Below are 23,732 nucleotides of genomic sequence, written 5' to 3'. Positions count from 1 at the left end.
ATATATGTCCATGCCACTCTCTCACTTCATCCCAGCTTACCCTTCCCCCTCCCTGTGTCCTCAAGTCCATTCTCTATGTCTGCGTCTTTATTCCTCTCCTGCCCCTAGCTACTTCAGAACCATTTTTTGTTTTTTGAAGATTCCATATATATGTGTTAGCATACAGTATTTGTTTTTCTCTTTCTGACTTACTTCACTCTGAATGACAGTCTCTGGTCCATCCACCTCACTACAAATAGCTCAGTTTCGTTTCTTTTTATGGCTGAGTAAAATTCCATTGTATATATGTGCCACATCTTCTTTATCCATTCACCTGTCGATGGACACTTAGGTGACTTCCATGTCCTGGCTATTGTAAATAGAGCTGCAATGAACATTTTGGTACATGACTGTTTTTGAATTATGGTTTTCTCAGGGTATATGCCCAGTAGTGGAATTGCTGGATCGTATGGTACTTCTATTTTTAGTTTTCTGAGGAACCTCCATACTATTCTCCACAGTGGCTGTATCAATTTACATTCCCACAAACAGTGCAAGAGGGTTCCTTCTCTCCACACCCTCTCCAGCATTTATTGTTTGTAGATTTTTTGATGATGGCCATTCTGACAGGTGTGAGGTGATACCTCATTGTAGTTTTGATTTGCATATCTCTAATGATTAGGGATGTTGAGCATCCTTTCATGTGTTTGTTGGCAATCTGTATATCTTCTTTGGAGAAATGTCTATTTAGGTCTTCTGCCCATTTTTGGATAGGGTGGTTTGTTTTTTGATATTGAGCTTCATGAGCTGCTTGTATATTTTGGAGATTAATCATTTGTCAGTTGTTTCATTTGCAAATACTTTCTCCCATTCTGAGGGTTGTCTTTTCATCTTGTTTATGGTTTCTTTTGCTGTGCAAAAGCTTTTAAGTTTCATTAGGTCCCATTTGTTTATTTTTGTTTTTATGTCCATTTCTCTAGGAGGTGGGTCAAAAAGGATCTCACTGTAATTTATGTCATGGAGTGTTCTGCCTATGTTTTCCTCTAAGAGTTTTATAGTGTTTGGCCTTACAGTTAGGTCTTTAATCCATTTTGAGTTTATTGTTGTGTATGGTGTTAGGGAGTGTTCTAATTTCATTCTTTTACATGTAGCTGTGCAGTTTTCCCAGCACCACTCACTGAAGAGGCTGTCTTTTCTCCATTGTACATTCTCGCCTCCATTGTCAAAGATAAGGTTGACCATATGTGTGTGGGTTTATCTCTGGGTTTTCTATCCTGTTCCATTGATCTATATATCTACTTTTGTGCCAGTACCATGCTGTCTTAATTACTGTAGCTTTGTAGTATAGTCTGAAGTCCAGGGGCCTGATTCTTCCAGCTCCATTTTTCTTTCTCAAGATTGTTTTGGCTATTCGGGGTCTTTTGTGTTTCCATACAAATAGTGAAATTTTTTGTCCTAGTTCTGTAGAACAAACAGAACTAGTTTGTTGGTAGTTTGATAGGGATTGCATTGAATTTGCAGGTTGCTTTGGGTAGTATAGTCATTTTCACAGTGTTGATTCTTCCAATCCAAGATCACGGTATATCTCTCCATCTATTTGTATCATCTTTAATTTCTTTCATCAGTGTCATAGTTTTCTGCATACAGGTCTTTTGTCTCCTTAGGTAGGTTTATTCCTAGGTATTTTATTCTTTTTGTTGCAATGGTAAATGAGAGTGTTTCCTTAATTTCTCTTTCAGATTTTTCATCATTAATGTATAGGAATGCAAGATATTTCTGTGCATTACTTTTGTATCCTGCTACTTTGCCAAATTCATTGATGAGCTCTAGCAGTTTTCTGGTAGCATCTTTAGGATTCTCTATGTATAGTATCATGTCATCTGCAAACAGTGACAGTTTTACTTCTTCTTTTCCAATTTGGATTCCTTTTATTTCTTTTTCTTCTCTGATTGCTGTGGCTAAAACTTCCAAAACTATGTTGAATAAAAGTGGTGAGAGTGGACTTCTTTGTCTTGTTCCTGATCTTACTGGAAATGGTTTCAATTTTTCACCATTGAGAACGATGTTGGCAGCCCTTGTTACTAAATGGTAGCAAAATAACTGCTTCATCAACTGTTTTCTGCTATGTCCTGGGACTCAGAAAATGCCTACCAAGGCTCTCCCATTAGGGAATTGTTAGGAAAAACTCAAGACATTGGAGTCTTTGGGCTTCTTTTTATAGCCCTCAATAAGGTCCCACAAGAGAAAGGTACAATAACACAATTTTTTGTGAGACCTTTCCTGATATATTTTCAAATCTAGAAAATATTGCTGCCCGAGGGGCCTATCCCCTGGAGCAATATGTTTTCACGCTTCAGGAAAAGGGGGAATTTTAGCTAGAAAAGGGAAGCTAATATTAATTGTGAGTCACTCGAGAGCAGAGTCTCAAAAGCTAGACATTATGGAGAAAGAAAAGAATTTTTAAAATCCCTTGGGCTCCCATTTCATACCAAGAACCAGGCCTGGATGACTTAAATTTGGATTTTTCTTTAAGCCAAGGGAAGTGATGATGCGGTCATGATGTAAACAAAAGTTCCTGTTTTGCAAGAAAATGGAAAAGCCTGGCCGCCTGACTCCAGTGGACTGTAGGGAGGAGGTAGTAAAAATTACAATGAGGACATCAGAGGCAAATGTGGAACCTCATGGCCTGAGGAGCAGCAGAAACTTCAGAGTGTGTAGGGGAGAATAGTCAATGCTAATAATCTGCTTTCCCTGCAGGGAGCTGCAAGTCTCTGGGAGAAGTCCCGTATGCATCCTGATACACAGCAATGTGGTACAAAACTAGAGATCAGCCTACAGTTGTGCAGGTTGAGCACTGCACAAGAAATCCATGTCTGTAGGGCAACACTCATTTCACAGACATCATAGATTCATACATTTATTATGGCAGTTTTAGAGCATATGGCAGCAACAAGTTCTAACAAAATCAGTGTGACAATGTCCCAACACTGGAAGGAGAGTGTCTTAAGGAAGACTCATCTTTTTCTAATTTGCACAGAATGCCATGTGAGTAGCTTAACCCTGCCTTTCCCCTGGCACCACAAGATTATATAAGCATCTTCCATTTCACACAGCCTTCATGGGAGGAGCTAGGAGAGGTGGAGTATATTTGAAAGATTGAACATCTACCCCAAAGTAACTGAGTTAACCCAATGAGACAGTTTAAGCAGGAAGAAGTGGATATATCTTTAATTCACAAGGAAAATAATTTTTTGCTCCCTGCTATCCAGCAAGTTGGTGATTCAGACCAGCGTGATCATTGTCTCTCAGATGCCCAGGTTTTGACTAAAGGGGGCCCACTGGAACAGAGAGAGAGGAGAACATACCTTTCTTTAAAATAATCCTGTCTACCTGTGACCTACAAGTCAGGTTGACTACAGGTCCAATCACAAGTGCAATGGTTCTCAAACTTTCATGTTTATAAGAATCACCTGGGAATCTTGGTTTAAAAGATTTTTATTCAGTAAATCTTAGGTGGACTGTGAGATACTGCATTTCTAACAAATTCCTAGGTAATGCCAATGCTGCCAGGCCCTGGGTCCGGGTGTTGAGTTGCACAGTTTTAGAGTCTAGAAAGTGGTTCTCGGACTTTCACGTGCAACAGAACCACCCTGAGGGCTTGTTGAAACAGAGTGCTGGGCCCCTGTGGTATTGTGATTTATAGTAAGAAATATCTGGTCTTCTTCCTCATTTCTAGCACAGAGCTCCTAAAACTCTTGTAATTTCCTAAGTGACAAGAGCACCAGGAGCATCTCGTGTTCTAATATTTGGCGTTTGACCCCATCCCTGAACCAGGGCTCCTGAAACCCTTGAAATTTCCTTGGTGATAGGAATTTTAATGAAGTGACTGGGTGGGCTCCTGAATGGCTCCTGGATGAAGGTTGGTCACCTGAAAGAACAAGCCATGATTAGAAGCTTGGAACTTTCAACCCCACCCTCCTTTCTCTTGAGAAGGGAGAAGGGCTGAAAATGGGGTTCATAGTTCATCATGCCTACATGAGGAAGCCTCCATAAAAATCCCCGAAGTATGGGGTGTGGAGCTTCCAAGTTGGGCAATACATCCATGTCAGGAGGGTGACACACCCCTACTCCACAGGGACAGAAGATCTTGCGCTCAGGACCCTCCCAGACCTCGCCCTGTGTGTCTCTTCACCTGTGTTCATCTGTATCCTTCTTCATATCCTTTAGTAAACTGGTAAACCTAATTGTTGCCCTGAGTTCTGTGAGCCACTCTAGCAAATTAATCAAACCTGAAGGAGGGTTATAGGAACCTCTGATCTGAAGTCCAACTGGACAGAAGCTGTGGGTAACCTGGGCTCCTGCTGCTTGTGACTGGCCTCTGAAGTGAGGCAGGAGCCGTCTTCTGGGACTGACCCCTTAACGTGTGGGATCTGACTCCCTCTCCATGTAGATAGTATCAGAATTGAGTTAAACTGGAGGACACCCAGCTGGTGTTGCCGGGATTTGCTTGGTATGGGGAAAAACCTCCACACATTTGGTGACCAGAAGTGTCAGAAGTGGTGTTTTGTGTGAGTGCTAAAGAAGACACATGGAACACACATAGTAAAGGAAAAACTGGGTATGTTTTTTCTTTAAAGCCCCAATTCCCAGAGCTTCGGATCCAGGAGGGCTAGGGTGGGGCCTGAGAATTTGCATTTCTGACAAGTTTCCCAGTAACCCTGATGTGGGCGAGCTACACACTGAGACCCCAGCTCTAATCTCATGCCACTCTCTCCCAGGATCTTCTTTGTCAATTACCACCTACCAGAGAAAAAGTACTGCCTCTCCCACAGTGAAGGTACAAATGTATACAGCCTGCAGGCAGGGAGTATATCTGTGGGTCCCTCCCACTCCCAAGGCCAGTCCCTACCTGCAGTTTACTAAGAGACAGAAATCATTACGTTTCAAAAACTGTGTCCAGGTAGGTTTCTGGCTGTGGTTTCTAACTCGCAGAATTGAACAGAAGCAATTAGACTGAAAGCTGCCGGGTTTTAAGGGCTGTATAGCCTTTCACCTCTCTGGTCTCATGGCACTGAAGTGGAGGCTACATTTGGTTCTTTTGCCAATGGTGATCTCCTGTATCTCTTCCACCAGGTCAGAAGCTGTTGGAGAGTAGAAACCACATTTTATTCACCTCTGTATCTCTTCCAAGCCCGTGCTCAGCTCCCTTGCTAGAAATGAACATAAAGTTTTGCACATTCTAGATGTAACAGGAATCACATTTAGAAGATATTAAACAGCTACACTTTCTATTCTCATATGACTGATGTTCTCTCAAAGCCCATCCATCATTAAAGCTCAGTTTACTGCCCAGGAAAAAAGAGGGAGGTATCAAAGAGTCATAGTTCATGAAAGAAGATATTACTAAGTGATGTCCCACTGGGTAGAAAGCTGAAGCAGATATACCTTCTGATTCTAGGAGGAAGCCATGAGGTAGAGAAAGCTAGAGCAAGAGAGAGGACATGCCCCTGGGGTCAAATCAAGAGAGGTCAAGGAGGAAAGGCAGAAGCAGAGGGGACTTTCCTGTTTGGGGCCTGAGGAGGAGACCACCTTCAGAGAACTCCTGCAAAAAATAGAAAGAGAAAATAGCAACAGAAGAGAAAAATAGACATGGTAGTATGCCATGAGGGTGCAAAGAAAAGGTATCTGGGAACGGTCAGCTCATGTGGGGCAGGGTAGGTATCCAAACACTCTGACATGCTCCCAGAGGTGGAAAGGTGTGGAAGAGTGAGGAGGGCGGTGGGAAGAGCAGGGGGAAACTGACCCTGTGGCAGAAGCTATATGGTGGAAAACCATAGACCCAGGATGGAGGGAGATGGCTGAGACCCAGAGAATCTGCAGCTTTAGTGAGGACCAAGGTGACAGAGAAACCCTGGACCCCAGTAGGCCACCACATCGCAAGTCATGCTGACTGCACTGTCAGCAGTTTCTACCAGGAGGATCCCCAGTGGATGGACAGGACATCATCTCAAAGGCTAGAGGGGACCAGGGGACAGCATCAGGACCCGTAGGTGGACATCATCCCTTTCCTCACCACAAAGAGGACAGCTAAGCTTCCCTTCCACCCTGGAGTCATCTTGTGGATATCTAAGGTGAGTCCTAAGAGGAAACAGGAATCTTGACTTTGAGTATTTATCCAAAAGATACTAAACAAATCTCTAAAAGACTGTTTAAGCAGCAGAGCCTGAAATATCCTCAATGTGAAAATTTCAGTTTTTTCCCCACCTTCAGTGGGAATGGGGGGAGAAAGAAGATAATAATAGTTTCTTCTCCACATCCAAATGTCCATGTAAAAATGTGTCCTTGAAACTCAACAAAAATGTGACAAAGTGTGTAGGATTTTGCTGTTACATTCATTTTGTATAAGCCTAGTTTATTTAAGCTGAAGTTTCTTCCACTGGAAAATAATAGCAGAAAATGGAGCTACTGGGAACAGCCCAGAAACAGTATCCAGGACACTGTGTGTGGCAAGAATGGATGGATAGATAATAAGGAGGATGACCTACTCTTCAAAAGTTTCCTTCCTCTTTACTTCAAAACTCATTTTCCCCCCCTCTGGCATTCATCTGTTGAAATGAATTGCCCCTCCCAAGGAGGATACACACAAAGATAGAATGCTAATAACCACAATACCTAGCACCTCAGCTTACTTACAGTAGGCATTGAAGATTTATTTGGTCATTCGATGTGCTAATTAGATTTGAAGAGAGATATCATGAAAATTACGTGGTGTACTTGGTTGATTTAAAGAAGGGAAGACAAGATGAGAGCTCCTAGGAATATCCATGGAGCTGACAAGGGCTGGGTATGGTCATACTTTGTAGTAGCTGCTATTGGATGGAGAGCAGGGCTACCTGTCTGCTGTCCTAGATGCGCTGGAAACAGAGAATGAGCTCGCTTTGAGACATGACTTTCCTCTTAGTTCCAACTGAGTTGGAAGGTTGGCCTCTTTTTCTCCTTCTCCATATTCTGCTCTAGAGAGGCATGTGAAGAACATCTAGAACAAAATCCTCCTATTATGGGTGAGGAACCTGAGCTCACAGAGGTAAAATAATTTACACAACTCCTAAATGACAGAGATTGGAATAACTTTCAAGCCTCCCAGGTCAGGTTTTTCCTTTACTGCAGACTCCTCTGGATGCAAGCAACAAATCAAACTGTCAGAGGGGAAAAAAAATTATTGGCCCAGAGAAGTAAATTCCAGGGGCAATTTCGGGTATGGCTGAATTCAAGTGCTCAACTCAGTTTGCCAGGAAGACATATTTCACCATCATTCCTTTCCACCTTCTGCTATTTTGGCTTTTATGTCATGTCAAAGATGGCTACTGGCACCTCCAGCCTAAGGTTCCACAACTTAGAAAATCCAGTGGGAAGAGAGAGTCTCTTTCCTGACTCAAGATGCTGGTTCCCCTGCCTTTGTTCACTGCTTTAAACCAGTCACTGTGGTTAGAGTTTCTCTCATAGATGACACATGCTCCTGGAGTATAAGACAGTCACACCCTAAGCTCAGAGACTGAAAGGAGAAGAGAGAGTGGCTTCTCAATGGAAAATCAGAATATTGTTACCAAAAGGAGGAGGGAAAAGAGTCTGTTTCTATGACAGCATCCTTCTAGGCTGTGTGGCCCAGATACACCTGTGACATCAGACACACACCTTGTATTATTCTCAATTGAAAGGAAGGTTAGTTTATTTAATCTTATGAAAGGGGAGAAAATGGTCTTCTTTTTATAGAGAATAGACACCTTGCACAATGTTCACTCTGGAAGGTAATGTCAGGAAGGAACCTGGCAGGCAACAGGGGCTCCCTCTAATTTAGATAATCTAAGAGAGTTTAATAAAGAGATATTTACAAAAGCAAAGGGTGTAGGGGAGGTACAGAGATGGTGCAGTATCTGGAGGGTAGTAACATCTGGGTTCCCTGACCCCCCGGCCCTGAAGGGGCAAGAGGAGGGGGTGACCCCTAAGCCAGGAGGCACAGAGGACTGTTTGGAGAGGGCAGCGGGACTGAAGCTGTGACCTTTAGTAAGGATACAGCCTCAAAATGGGAGCTGGGGAAACAACAAATTCCCAAACCTTCCTCTCCTCCCTCCATCCAATTTTCTGTAGAAGGTCTCTATTGGGTGACCCATCAGGAGGCCAGAAGCAGGAATCTCATCATTGTGGATCATAAGGTCAGCCTCTCAGAGCACAATGCTGGACAGACAAGGATCAAGATTGGGTCCAGAGGAGGAACAGACAGTATTCAGTTTCTCAGTTACATGTGCACTCTATTCATGGGCCATGAGATGTCTGACTGTATGCCCTTGTCTAAATTCCTACACTGCAGCATTGCCCGCTAAACATCTATAATTGAAATCCTTTGAAACGTGTGGGATTGTGAACATACATGACAACAGCCACAGTGAGGCCCACTGGGGCTTCATTTTGGTTTGGGGTCATAAGACTTGCTCGAGTGTTTGTTCCTTTGTTTGCTAGCTTTGTGGCCTTGAAAAAGCCAGATAATCTCTCAGAGACGGAGTTTCCTCATCTTCAATATGAAGATAATATTTCCCTTGCCCATCTGATGGTATCTGTCATTCAGTACAAATGAAATATCAGATATAAAAGTGTATGGGGAGGGCTTCCCTGGTGGCACAGTGGTTGAGAGTCCGCCTGCCGATGCAGGGGACACGGGTTCGTGCCCCGGTCTGGGAAGATCCCACAGATCCCACATGCCGCGGAGCGGCTGGGCCCGTGAGCCATGGCCGCTGAGCCTGTGCGTCCGGAGCCTGTGCTCCGCGCAACGGGAGAGCCCACAGCAGTGAGGGGCCCGCGTACCGCAAAAAAAAAAAAAAAAGTGTATGGGGAATGACAAAGTACTAATTTCATATTGATCATTTCAGCCTTTGTATGTGAGCATAGGTAATATAATATGTTTTATTTATGGCTATGCAGTTTGGTAATTCTTACATCAGGAAAAGTTCTAAAGTGCATTTGATGCATTCTATATGTGGCAGTATGTTTTAACCATGTGAAATTTGAAATGAATTAATGAGGAATTAACCTCCAGTTTACTCCAGGATTGCATTGAGGAGATGATTTACTGGGATTCTGCTTATTGCTGGGGGGAAAATAAACAAGGTTAATCAAGTTTTCTGCCTGACAAGTGAGCCACTGTGCTTATTATCTGTTTATGAGTAGACAAAAGCACAAAACATCCTTGCGTCCCAGTGAGTTCTGCGAGTCCTTTAAAAACTGTACATTAGCCATGGATCTTCCGGCTAACTCTCCCCTGCAGCTTGCTGAGGATATTTTCCATAATATAACTAGGCTTATCACAATGTATTTCTGCACTGCTGGCTCCTAGGACAATTGCCTAGATTTTCAAACCCCAGATTGGAAGCTGTGGTTTGATAAAAACTGCTTTGGAGAAAATGGAAACACTCCCCTCATCCCCTCTTACCTCCCCCCTTTCTTCTTAACCCCCATCCCTCTATGAATATCCTGGTTCCTAAGACTCTTTTGATCAGATTCCCTTATTGTCCCAGTTTCATGAGAACTCATCAGTGACAGCTTCCAGGGGTGCACTGAGAGTATACTATGTGTTAAGAACTCTACATCCAATATTTTACTTAATCTCCCCAATATCATATGAAGTAGGTGTTATTATCTCCATTGTATGTGAAAGGACTGAAGCTTAGAGAGGCTTACAGCAGAAGAATTTGAATCTAAATGTCTGAGTCCAAAGCCTGTGACCCTAACCACCATACTTTATAGCCTATCTGTTTCCATGTTGTTCTTTCTCTCTTATAGTAAAAACCGATTGATCCTCATAGAAGAATGGTCTTACTTGGGTCAAGATGCAGAGGGAGTTTTATTCTTCTCATTTCAGAAGACACTTATGTACCCATTGCAGATACATCACTGATACTTTTTTGGGAAAGGGACAGCCACTATCCCCTGAGGACCCTATGTTAACAGCTGAGAAGGGAATAGCTGTATTGAGTTGCTGTTCTCTGTTAGTCACCATGAAGTCTAGATTCTAATTATTGCGATATCACAATTCAAGCCCATCTGCAAGACAAATGGTCAAAAGCCAGAGTGCTCAGCTTTGCAATATACTATTGTGGTAAAAACATAACACAGGATTTTTTTTTTTTTTTTTTTTGCGGTACGCGGGCCTCTCGCTGTTGTGGCCTCTCCCATTGTGGAGCACAGGCTCCAGACGCGCAGGCTCAGCGGCCATGGCTCACGGGCCCAGCCGCTCCACGGCATGTGGGATCTTCCCGGACTGGGACACGAACCCGTGTCCCCTGCATCGGCAGGCGGACTCTCAACCACTGCACCACCAGGGAAGCCCAGGATTTTTTTTAATGTAAAAAATGTAGGAGAATGCTCAGTGACTGAGAATCTATATATGGAGCTTAATCTATTTTTCCTAAATGACGGCTCTAAGAGGTTAAGCCCAATGATATGAACCTTACCTTGCCGAATTTCCCCATCAATTTCATGCTGTCCATATTCCATTTCTTTTTACTTCTTAAGCACATTGGAGAAGTATATGAGAAAAAATGCACACTCATCTTTTTAAATGATATAAGAGATAGTGAACAGTTTAATAGAAAGAAAAGAAAAACACTCAACTCATTTATTAATTCTTTTAATGAATTTTTGTCAAGTGCTTAATTTTTGCTGGGTTCCAGGAGTACTGGGAAACGTCTAGTCTAATAGGGGATCCAGGGACAAGCAATGTAATATAGTGAGTATTACAGTAAGAGTTAAGTAAGAAGGGTGAGTGGGCATGACCACAACTGACTCAGTCTCAGAGGGTCTAGGAAAACGTCCAAGAACACTTGCTGTCTCCTTTGAGATCTAACGGCTGAGTAGGCCTTAATCAAGCTGGGGGAGGGTGTTTCAGGCTGAGGTGCAACACAGACAAAAGCCTGGCTCCATTTTAAGGAAATGAAAGTAGTTCAGCGTTGTTGGCACTGTGAGGGAGGAAGTGGCAAAAGATAAAGAATGGAAAGAAGCAGAAGCTAAATCTTGAGAGTCTCTTAGCTCCGTTAAATAATTTGGACTTTTCTATTAAGGTCAATAAGTAGCTATTAAAATTTTTAAGCCAGTGAATGACACGATCAAATTTGTGCTTTAGGAAGATGATTACTCTTGACTCCAGGTCCCAGAGGACACTGGTCTGGGTTGGCGTGCTGGTGCAGTGACACTGACCTTCACCTCTGAGGAAGCTGAGCCCTTGTTTTCCTTGCCTTTGTTGGGCCATAGATGTTGCAATACAGCTACGTTTAGACTCTACATACAGAAAACCCATATTCAAATGAAACATCAATTCCTGTAAGGACAAATTTCTGTCTCCCCAGAGTGGAAGATGTCTGTTGTAAACAGCCTGCTACCAAAAGGCTGGCTGCTCTCCTTGGTCTCCGCTGCTGGCAGGTTGGGCATTCAAGAGCAGCATTAGCTAGATCAGTGGGGACCCATCAAGCCTCTGCCACACGCCCACTCTGTTCTTGCGCCTTTTGTGCAGCACAGAATCATCCTTCCCCACTGGTCGTTGAGAGACCCCTCTGCAGTGGATGTTCCCTGGGGGACAGTAATATCTGCATACTTTGTGCCCATTCCTATAGGTGAGTGTACATACCTCTTCCCCAGACTTGCTTGTCCCTAGTTTTCCAGTCCTTTTCCTTCCAGACGCAAGGCCAATCAATCATCCTTACAAAATGGGTAACCAAGCTTGCTGTTCATCACTTTCTTACTGAGTAATGTCCTATCTCTCCCTTGACTAACGGACAGGTCTAAGATGTAGCTTTTATGTCTTCTCAGGGGATGGACACACAGAATTGAGCGATCAGTCACACCTAGTGGCAGCCTGCTTGCTAACGAATCCTCACGTTGGCTCTCCTTACATCTACTTTCCCCTTGCCCTGATCTCTGGGATTATTCTCAAGCCTTTAAGCTGTGCTTCCAAGGGAGCCCAGGCTAAATGGTTGGCATCAGGAGTGACCCTAGAAGTCAAACCATAAGAATGGGATTTTCAAATTAGATTACTAGTGGTAGTTACTATTACCCTGCACTGGGTGCATCAGAGTTGGTTGAATATTCATCCAGGTTGCAGAATTTTAACTGTGACATCACACCAGTGACAGCTATAAAGAAAGTGCCTAAATGTTCTAGATTCATTTTCCCATTCTCACAAGCTGGGAGTGCAGTGGGATAAATTACTATGTTGTCACACTTTTCTGAACATATGGAAGGAAAGCTGTTGGTGATCAGGGGGATAGCTGAATAGGTGCTGTGGGTGCTCAGGTGTCTTCGTTCCCTGTGAAATATTTCAGCATTTCTTCTTTCTGATGATTCGGTAACTGATGGCGTTTTCCACCTTCATTGATTCCATGCTCTAAATCAGTGAAACTCTACCCTGATGTGTACAACTGAATTGCCTCAGTGCTTAAAAAAAATCAATGCATATATGGACTCCATCATTTAAATCAGAATGTCTAAAAGCGGGGCCCAGATATCTGTGTTTTTAAAAGCTCCTCGCATGGTTGTAATGTGCAGCCAGGGTTGATGACAGCACTTCCAGACCAACAGAGAGGGGAGGGTGGAGGGTGACTTATATTCATTGAGCAAGCACTACCATTGGCATCTTCCCTTTATATATATATATATATATATATATATATGCAGTTTCAATAACAGTGATATGGGAAAGATTTCTTCTTGAAGAAGAAGATTTCTTCTTGAAGGAACATGCCAACAGTTTGGTAGAAATACGTATATTTGTTGCTTGGGGTAAAAGGTGAGTCCTCCCAAGGGCATGTTCAAAACAAAACTGTTTCCAAAAATCGCAGGCATATGACAAGGAGAGGAATTGGATGGCCTTTGTGGGACTGGGAAAGAGAATGTAAGGAAGAGGGACAGGAAAGAATAAAGCACAAAGTAGCCTGCTGTGAGCCTCCAGATCTTCCACGACTCAACTCCCAGCGCTTGGGATTAGGACACCTTGTTGACATAGTAAGTGTTAAGGTTTCTGCCCAGGTGATATGGTCAGTATGAAAACAGGAGCTGGATGGTCAGGAATGTCTCTCCCAAGGTCTATGTCTCAATGTGATAAGAGCTAATATTCACTGAGAGTAATTTTAGACATTCAGGAGTTGCAAAAAGAAGTTGAAAGATGCTGTCTGTCCCATTGTGACAGAAAAGAACCTGCTGATGTCAGGAGATCACCTTGATGATGGGCTCACAGCTAGTGCTACACTTATGAGGCTCCACAGAGAGCCAGTGGGACCAAAAATGCCCCTCCAGGGTGCTAAGCTCTTGAGAGTAATCATGAACCAGCACCTCCCAAAGGGTGTTCTGTGGAACTGGAGTTCTACGGACGTTAAATGAAAAAAATATTCAAGGTTTCCTGATCAAAGACGTCGGTCAGAAGGGCTAAATGAAAGGTCTTCCAAAGCCTTTAGTTTGCTAAATGAGCCTGGTGAGGGTCCAAGAGGGGAAACAAGACTGCAGCTCTCCTGCATGTTCTCATGAAATACCTCAAAGACCCCAATTCCCTGAGAGTCATTTTGGGAAACATTCCTACAGGCCTATGTATGAATGAATGATGACAAATAGATATTTTTGCAAGAAATGAACCGAGACAAAAAGATATAAGTACATGCACTTGTACATTTTAAATTTGTCTTCTTTTTAAATCAGAAACAAAAGTAAGTTGTTTTTCATTTTTCTAGAAATAAGCCTTCATCAAAACAAACTGTTAGGCCACGGGAATTCACTGGGCATTTCCGTTACTGGTGTCTTGCCGCAGGGCCTATCTATTGAAGACAATGTCTGGAAGCTTCTACGTTGTCATTGTTGGTCACCATGATAATCCAGTTTTTGAAATGGAGTTTCTGCCAGCTGGAAAAGCAGAATCCAAAGACGATCACCGCCATCTGAACGAGTTCGTAGCTCACACTGCTATCGACCTCGTAGACAGAACATGTGGCTGTCAAACAACATGTACCTGAAGACGGGGGCCGAGTTCAGTGAATGGTTTGTTTCAGCATTCGTCACTGCGGGTCATATGAGATTTATTATGTTGCATGACGTCAGGCAAGAAGCCGGAATAAAAAACTCCTTTATCGATGTCTATGATTTATACATAAAACTTGAAATGAATCCATTTTATGAACCCAATTCTCCTATTTGGTCAAGCGCATTTGACAGAAAAGTTCAGTTTCTTGGGAAGAAACACCTTTCATGCTGAATGCAAAAAATTTGGAAGTAAACAGTGTCACTACAATAGGGTATACTCAGGAATGTGTACATTGTAAGTAACTTGATTAAACAGCATGGAAAAGTTTTAGTTGTAGTCTCAATTTATCGAAACCTAATGCAATTGCTTTCATATTTAAACATAGTATATTCAGTTTCTTACGATTATCAACAGATTGATATTTGCTTGTGAACAGTGTTATTTATGAAGCGTTCTTTATCGGTAATCTTGAAATATTTCTATTTTAAAAATTGAGAATAAACTTTTGAATTTCCTCATTCAGATAGCTTGATCTCGTTCCAAATGTCATGGTCAAGATTTGGTAGGCAGATTTAAACCCAAAAGCTTCTGCAGTAGGGGATGAAGTTGATAGCACATACAGGGGCTCATCTATACATCTGAGATGTTATGAAAACGTATAGGTAGAATACATAGAAGTAGTATATGTACACTAAGAAGCCAGAGCAGACAGCCTTGCGGTGCCAAATGCCACAGGCCTGCCCCTGTCGGAGACTGGGAACGGCGATCCTCCTGTAATCCTAGAATCCTGGATCCATGTTTGTCAAGTGGGAGGCTAGGACCAAAGTGACAGGTTATGTTCTTATGTTTCCTTTCCTCAGACAGTAAACTAAAGATGAAGTGAACCCGTTGATAGCTGTACTAGGAAAAAGTTGTACGGCAGTTTTAGAATTGTAAATAAGGAAAAGCTTGCATCACATTAACCCTTGCGCTCTTGGTTGTTTAGGCTGTATATCATACCGGAGGGGGCAGGAGTGACTTCTTTTGTACTGTAATGGCATGGGATCTTACAGTAAACCAGTAAATGTCCATTGAAAAGCAAGTAATATAACTGGGTATTTTCTGTGCTAATTGCGAGCACAGAAAGAAGTTTGTTCCATTCTGAGTAACCTGAGCAAGTAATTCTAAGTTTGGTCTTGTATCTTTGTGTGAAGCTGTTAGCATAATTTTTTACCATATTTATTTGATATCCTAAATAAAGATGTTTGTCCAAGGAAAAAATAACAAAACAAAACAAAAAACAAGCTGTTATCCTGCACGAGGCATTGTGTATTCCACGGTTGCTTATCCCCCATTGGTTGTACATGAGGTAATGGCTCTGCATAGTTATTTCACTGACTCCTTGAAACTGCAACTCCCTGTTGAGAGCTGAAGTAATATACGTGAGAACAGTAGGGAGCCCGAAAGTAAAGAATTCATCCCGCTGAATGTTTTCCTATCGTACGTTCATGATGTGACTCCACAAGTCGACCGCAAACCAAGAAGCAGTTCACATTTATGAGCGGGAGGTTAGAAACAGCTTGTGCTTCTGGGTCAAGTCACCTTTACTGAAGTGGAGAGAGTGTGATGATGTAGCTTTGGAGCGGGAGGCAAGAGACCTGAATTCTTGTCCCAGTGATACATACTCTTGCTGTGTGACCTTGGCCAAATGCCTAGTTGTCTCATCTGTAAAGTGGGGCTTAGATGCTCTTGCAGGTCTCTTCCAGTTTGAATCTAGGCGTATCTGGATAACTGCACGAAAATAAATGTAAGCCATTCCAAAGTGACTGGAGAAAACCTTGGAGAACTTGGAATGTACAAAAAGGGCCCTCCTTAGGAAAGACCCCTTCTTAACAATGAGGCTCCTGAAGTTTTACAGCCGTTATTCTCTGTGGGCCTGGGGGTAGAGATAACGAGATGCTTAGTTTGAGAAAGGTTTACTCATTCCTAGGGCTCCTTTTCTTACTCTGTTGAAGGTTACACGACGCTGGGAAAAGGCTGAGGGGCCCAGGCCCTGAGTCTCCACGCGATGCTGCTATCCACTCACATGAGTGTCCAGCCATGATGCTCCTGTGCTCAGCTGTGGTGTCCAGGGATGTGTGTCTCCACGCCTGCTTAGTCCTCTCTTGCACCCTTGCAGCTGTCCCTGACTTGAAGTTTATATTGATACCTTCTTTCCCTCTGCCCTTTACTTCCTTGTGGACTACTGGAGCTCTCACGGTGGAGCAAATATTTTTCTGAGGGTTGTGAAGAGCTCAGTCTGTACCAGAGCAACAATCTCTGTCCCATCGCCCAAGAATGGTCAGCATAACTTTCCTTAGAAGTAGTAAGACAACAATATGTTTGAATTTTCATATGCTGTCATATTAAATTCTCAATGATTCACCTAATTGTGTCTCCCTATTAGAATTTCTGATGTCTGAATTGGAAGGTTGGCGTGGCCAGGATGTATATAACTTGAACAAAGCTCTCCATGTGATTCTAGCATTCTCTCCATCTCTCCACTCCCCCACCCAAACATGAGGCCTCTCTCCTTCTTTGGTCCTTTAGCTCTAAACATAGAGAAGCAGGACATTTTTGTTGACCTTAGCGGTGTTTGAAAGGTTCATTTCATTTGCGGCTTTAGACTCCCTGTGTGAAATTATGGGAAGAACTGTAACAGAATACATTTTTGTTCATGTGACCTTTTTCCCATTTTAGGTATATCCTTCTAAAATGTCTCTCTCATAATACTGCCCCCTCCATAATTCAAGCCCCTGGACAACTGGTAGAACCTCCAGCGTGGTCTTTCCTGCGTCTTCTCATCCATTCTTCATACAGCAGCTAGAGGGATCTTCTAAGAAGTCTGATCGGGACTCAACCCACTGAAAACTCTCTTGGCTTTTACTGCTCTTAGGGCAGATTCTAAAACTCATAACATGGTCCACAAGAGCTTTGTGGTCTGACACAGTCCTAACGATATATCAGATCTCAACTCTGGCCACTTATCCCCTTTCCAAGCTTCCATCGCACTGGCCTCCTGCTTTTCGCCTTGCTCCTTTCTGCATCAGGGCAAATGCTGGTCCTTCAGCCTGGGACCATCTTTGCTCCATTTCTTCATGTTCCTAGTTATAAATCATCACGTAGTTGGATAAGGATGCCACTTTCTTCGGTTGCGGAGTCTATGATTATTACTTAGAAGCCTATCTGAAACTTTAGTTCAATGAGTAGTGTGTGTATAAAAGTTAAAATATCTTTATTTTTTTCACATGGGGAGCCGATTTTTTGGCACTGTTAATTGAATGGCCATCCCTCCTGTACGACACAACGCCACTTTTCCCGTATTTCTTAATTCTGGTGTGAACCTAAGTCTGTATCTACACTCTCTCCTCTTTCACTGAACTTTTGTGCCTATTTTTATACCATCACCACACTGCGTTAATTACCATATAGCTTTATAATAAATCTTTATATCTGGTAAGGAGACTCTCCCCCTCTTGACTAATTGTTCTTCAAGAATTTTTTTGTTCTTGGCCCATTTCACTTCCATTGGGCTTTTTGGACCAATTTATCAAGTTCTGTGAGGAGACTCTGTTGAAATGCTCGTTAGAATTGCATTGAATTTTACAGGTATATTTTGGGACATTTTACATATTTATGACTTCTCATCCAGGAAGTTAGCATATGTTTCTATTTTGTGTAAATCTTTTATGGCTTTCAATAAAGTTTTATAATATTCTCCATAAAGATCTTAGACATCTATATTAGACTTATTGCTAGGTCACTTCTAGATTTTATTACAAGTTTTTGATACTGCAAATGGCATTTTTAAAAATGTATCCTTTCATTGGTTGTGGTTTGTGGTTGATGCACAAGAATGAATTCATTTTTCATAAGGTAATCTAGTATCTAGCAACTTTGATGAAGTCTCTTAGTAGCTCTAGTTTTTGCCTTTCAATTCCTTTAGTTCCCTATGTAGAAATTAATATTTTGCTCACAAATAATGACAATTTGATTTTTCTTTACCTATCATTTTAACTTTTATCTATTTTCATATATTATTCTGCTAACTAGGTCCTTCATAATAATGTTGATTAAAACTGGCATAACAGACATCCTTGTCAGATTTTACTATTAAGTGTAATATTTGCTCTTGGCTTTCTTTGTGATTTCCTTTCTCAGGTTAAAAAATTTGTTATAAGTTCGTATTATAAATTAGTATTAGCATTATGAATGCTTTCTCTGAATTTGCAGAGATTACCATATGTCATAAAATGAGATGGAATATTTTCCCTCTTTTTCTATTTTCTAGACCAGTTTGTATAAGATAAGAATTGGTTTTGGAAGAACTGTTGGAATTTGCCTATAACATCATCTGGACCTATGCTTGTTTTTTCATTCCTTATTTATTTCTCACTTCTGCGATTTTCTTTCTATCATGTGAAACTGGGAAGCACACGTTTTTTTTTTTTTTTTTTGGCGGTACGCGGGCCTCTCACTGCTGTGGCCTCTCCCGTTGCGGCGCACAGGCTCCTGACGCGCAGGCTCAGCGGCCATGGCTCACGGGCCCAGCCGCTCCGCGCCATGTGGGATCTTCCCGGACCGGGGCACAAACCCGCGTCCCCTGCATCGGCAGGCGGACTCTCAACCACTGCGCCACCAGGGAAGCCCGGGAAGCACACGTTTTAAAAATTTCTATATATTATATATAGTATCCTGAATTTCTACATGTTATGCAAGTTTTTGTATTAACGTGATCCACCAGCTTTCTAAAATCAGAAGTCTTGGATTAGTCCTTTAAAAATTTTTTTTGCTGGGCTTCGCTGGTAGTGCAGTGGTTAAGAATCCACCTGCCACTGCACGGGACACGGGTTCGAGCCCTGGTCTGGGAAGATCCCACATGCCACGCAACAACTAAGCCGGCGTGTCGCACAGCTAAAGCCTGCGTGCTGCACAACTACTGAAGTTTGCACGCCTAGAGCCCGTGCTCCGCAACAAGAGAAGCCACTTGCAGTGAGAAGCCCGCGCACCGCAACAAAGACGCGGCAACCAGAGAAAAGCCTGAGCACAGCAACGAAGACCCAAAGCAGCCAAAAATAAATAAAATAAACTTATAAAAAAAATTTTTGTTTTGCTTACTATTGTAAAATGAGATCTCTATTTTATTATCTATTCTTGCTAGTTAATACTGGTATATAGGAGGCATACTTGCATTCAGTTCTAATCACTTTGCTAAGCTCTTTAAAATGTATCCAGCATATTATCAGAGTCAGCAGTCTGTGACTGCAAAATAATATTTTATTTTCTTTGGTATTCAAGATACAAAGAGTACTAGGCTATTGCATGGACTACTAGAAACCTATTTTTCTCCAGGGTTTCACTTTCCAATAGATTTTGGAGAAGCTCTAAGGAATGTATCTACATAAATGGTTCTCTGTTGGTGGAGTCATCCACTTGTTCCTGCAGCCCATGCTCTGAACCACTGCTTCTCCAAAGGCAGGCATAGCCCCTCTCACCACCTCATAGAGCATTCCACATCCTTATCAGATTCCTCTAAGCTTGGACATGATCCCCTCTCATAATTCCCAAACTATTTAACAAAACTTATTTGTGAGCACCTAGAGGAGATGATCAAGTGACTTATAACGGAAAGAAAATTTGTCATCAGATTTTCAAAAACAACGCTCCAGAAGAAAATGAAAATATATTTAAGACACTCAAAGAAAAAGAATGTGCTCTAAGGGTTGTATAACCAGCCAAATTGACTTTCAATATCAAAAGCTCTAAACTTAGTATCAACATCTAAATATTCAATACTTAACCCTTTCCTGAATCTACCAGAGATCAACCTTCAGACACACAACATGTCTAGGACTTTGTCATAAATACTGGCATGTAGTTATTTATAGAACTAAGTTGAAATGAGTGTAAAAAGACAAGATTATAGTGTGTAATAGTTATATGTTTTGACGATGTAATCACAGTCTAACTAAAAAATGCCTGGGGGGAGCATCACAAAAAAGCTTTTAATTGTTTTCATAATCCTCTGATGGATAGTATTAATATCAGTATTATGGGACAACACTGTGTATGACATAGGATAAAACAAATTAGTAATTACGACCTATTCTAATTCTATTATTCCCTCTGTTCTGGAGAACCAGGATTCTTAGTATGGAAAAAAGAAGAGACAGATGTAAGCTAGAAGAGAGTAAGTAAAAACTCAATTGTCCTGAATTTGAATTGAATGAGTGTATATTAGTAGAATTCAAATTTATATTTATGAATATATATGTATGTATGTATATATATATATGTATTTAAGAAGCTCTCATTTCAAGATCATGGTCTGGGTGCAAAGGATGCTCTGTGTCAATGGGCTGATCCTAAATCTATCCACTGAAAATTTCTGGAAACAAGGACACAACCCAGTAGCACTGAGCCTGCATAACACCCACAATATGATTTGAAATGAGGGTTTCTTGGAGATGTGACTAATTTCAGGACAGTGGCAGGAAATACACAAGATGATCCTGGACCATGTTCTTAGCCCATAAGGGTCATGTTAAATGGAACCAACTTGAAGAAGCTCCTCAAGGCCAAATATGGGGCTATTTGAGTTTTAATAAAGATATTAACTACAATAGATTAGTACATATCAAATGTGCTTAAATAAATATATGAGTTTTTAGGGTTAGTCATACTTAGAGAAGGATTTGGGAAACCAACTTATTATCTTGAAAACTAATCAAGGGGAAAGCCTCAAGCACTCATCCTGTCTTTCCTATATGAATTGTATCTCTGTACCTAAATAGCAGATCAGGAGAAGTGACTCTTCAAAGGAAGATTCCAGTCAATAAATTAAGAAGAAGTGAAATTCCCCTTTTGCAGCCCCTACTTAATTCACTGATCTAGGCATTGATCAGAAATAGCTGCTAATTTCACAAAAAGAGACGAAACCAGACAATCTGTGCCCCCTGATGAAAGGACACAAAACCCCTATACTCTTGCCAAAACAAGTAAACAAACAAACAAACCCAAATCTGATGCAATTATCAATTTATAGGAAATACAGAGGACAGAAGAACCTCTTAAACTACACCATGATGACATAATCATCTTATGGGAGTCTCTACAGGCCAAACAACCTAGATTCTTCAACAAATGCTTTACAAGGGATAAAGTGGGAACTGGGGAGAAACATTAGATTAAAAGACAAATCTAAAAATAGAAAAAAATAAACTATAGCATTGATGGCTGCAAGACTGGGTGAAAAAAAAATGATCTCTTAAAGAAAAGTGATTACAATAAAAATCAAGAGAGTGGTTACTTTTAGGGAAGAGGGATCCAGTATGTGGAGGGCTTCTGAGGTAGCTGACAAAGTTCTATTTCTTGACTTGGCGGTGGTTACAAGAGTTATTTGCCTTTTAATCATTCATTAAAGTATAATTTTGTATCATGGAGTTTTTTGTATCTAAGTTTTCATTTAACAGTGAAAAACTTTTTTTATCTTTATTGGTTGCTTAGGGGATAAGCTTTCAAAATATGATTAAGTGTTCCTAAAACTCATCACTTTGGAGGATCGCAAGCCAAAATCTAACCTTTGCATTCCTGTCTAGCTCCTGCTGGGTTTCAGGGGAGCAAACTAGTTCAAATCCAACGTGGCCAAATATGTAGTAAGCCTCTTTAACCTTCTCCCCACCCTTTCACATCAATAAGACCCTTCCCCAGTCTATTCATTCATCCTTATCCCCAGAATGACTGGCAGTGGAAACATCAGTTTCCTTTCATAAGCTCTCTCACCTCCACTCACAGGGTGTAACCTGACCTCAGGGCAGCAAAGGAATTATAATGACTGTTAGTATATTTCTCAAAGTCTGGGTTATTCAATAAAATAACACCACATGGGGGATGCCACCATTTGAGTCCAGTTATACAGTTAAAAGAAAAATTTTTTTTTGTCTTAAGATTTTTTTGATGTGGACCACTTTTAAAGTCTTTGTTTAATTTGTCACAATGTTGCTTCTGTTTTATGTTTCAGATTTTTGGCCTCAAGGCATGTGAGGTCTTAGCTCTCCAACGGGGGATAGAAACTGCACCCCCTGCATTGGAAAGCAAAGTCTTAACCATTGGACCACGAGGGAAGTCTCAAAAAATCATTTCTTTAGCTGTTCAAAGCATACTCTGTTTAAGGCTGACCTTAATTCATGTCATAAGCAAAGCATTGTCATTTTATTCTGAAATATAATTGAGGTGTATGGTGCCCTGTTTTCTCCTTTAAAATGAGCTACCTTGCTGTGGTTTTTATTCTCAAATCTTCTCTTAGGGTTTTTTTCAAAACAAAGGAAATCTCAACTTCTAGAAATGGAAAAACCAACCACTTTCAAAAGATAGTTTTCCCATCCATCTCTGTTGCTGCAAACCAGATCAAATCAAAAAGTTTTATCTTTATTAGGCACTTGTTTTAATGAATTCCTGTCATTGATTTTTTTAAAAATCCCTTCATTTAACCCTTGTTTTCTTCTAGAAATCTTATAACCTCTTCTAATTCTTCCCATGAAGTCATGACACTTCAAAGACATTAAGGCGTTCTATAGGAAGAATTAGTCCCATTTATTTGTTCTCACTCTTATTATTGTGTGTAACAGATACCACAAGCTGGCCACCTAAATCCATTCTGTCCTCCTTCCTGGACCCATGGCTGGAGTAGATTTCCCGATTTCCTTCGCAGTTGTTTTAGGTGACTTGGTTCTCACCGTTGGAATGTGAACAGCAATAATATGCACCCTCCAGGGCTCATGAAACCTCCCCCCAACTCGTGCTCCTCCGCGTGCTTTCCTCTTTCTGGGTGACTGGGAAGGTGACCATAGGAAGCCTTGGTGGCCATGTGTGGAGAACGGCAGACTCACCATCACACCTGGATCCCTGAGAAACTATGCCACTGCTGCCGCTGACTTAAACTCCCTCAGTGAGAGAGGAACACATTTCTATTTAACCCACTGAACTTTAAGGGTTTATTTGTTTACCATACTCCCTACTCAATTTCCTGAAATCATTACCTGAAAGTGAGCGCCATAGTAAACACCTAAAATGTATGGAATTAGCTGAGTGTTCAGAACGAAGGAAGGAAGAAAATGGGTATCAAAGACTGGAAAGCTAGAGCCCCGTGTTATCCATGGGGGAAAAAACTTAATAAAATTATCATCTATGATGACTTGGAAGGAAGACCAAGAGCCTATTAAGCCTGTAGCTCAAGGGAAAGCAATTGGAAAAGCAAGAATATTATTGTGTGTTGGCTCCTATTTATCACTGTTAGCAAAGTATTACAAGAAAGAGATGAACTCAGGCAAAAATTGTCTAGTTTGACAGCTGAAGTGGAATTAAATAACAAGACTTTTAAACTTCAGGGTTTCCTAGGGCTGAGAAAACTGATGGTTTCTGTACCTCAAATACTAGAAGATAAGATTTGTATGTCATAAAAAAAGGGGGGAGACCCAGCCCAGTGGCAAAGATGATATCAAGGATGTTGCCTTACCACCTAAGACGATTGCTTCAGAGGTCAGTGTAGATTCCATGAGGGCAAAGTGGATGGGCTGAGCAAAAAAAACCAAAAAAACAGACTTTAGAACAGATCTAGAAAAGAATTTGGAGCTTATTTACTTCTACATGAAACTGACTGGAAGCAAGTAGGTCAGAAGCCTGTCAT

At 41.5% G+C, this 23,732-nt stretch overlaps 1 pseudogene; it reads left to right on the top strand.

The window, feature by feature from the left end:
• Window positions 1-14,353, top strand: part of LOC137219690 (trafficking protein particle complex subunit 2-like) — a 30,633-nt pseudogene extending 16,280 nt beyond the window's left edge.
• Window positions 14,354-23,732: the final 9,379 nt, after the last annotated feature.

The sequence above is a fragment of the Pseudorca crassidens genome, chromosome 1 (assembly GCF_039906515.1).
Source record: "Pseudorca crassidens isolate mPseCra1 chromosome 1, mPseCra1.hap1, whole genome shotgun sequence".
Lineage (NCBI taxonomy): Eukaryota > Metazoa > Chordata > Mammalia > Artiodactyla > Delphinidae > Pseudorca > Pseudorca crassidens.
Note: the sequence above shows the minus strand (reverse complement) of the source record. Positions and strands in the feature narration are given on the sequence as shown.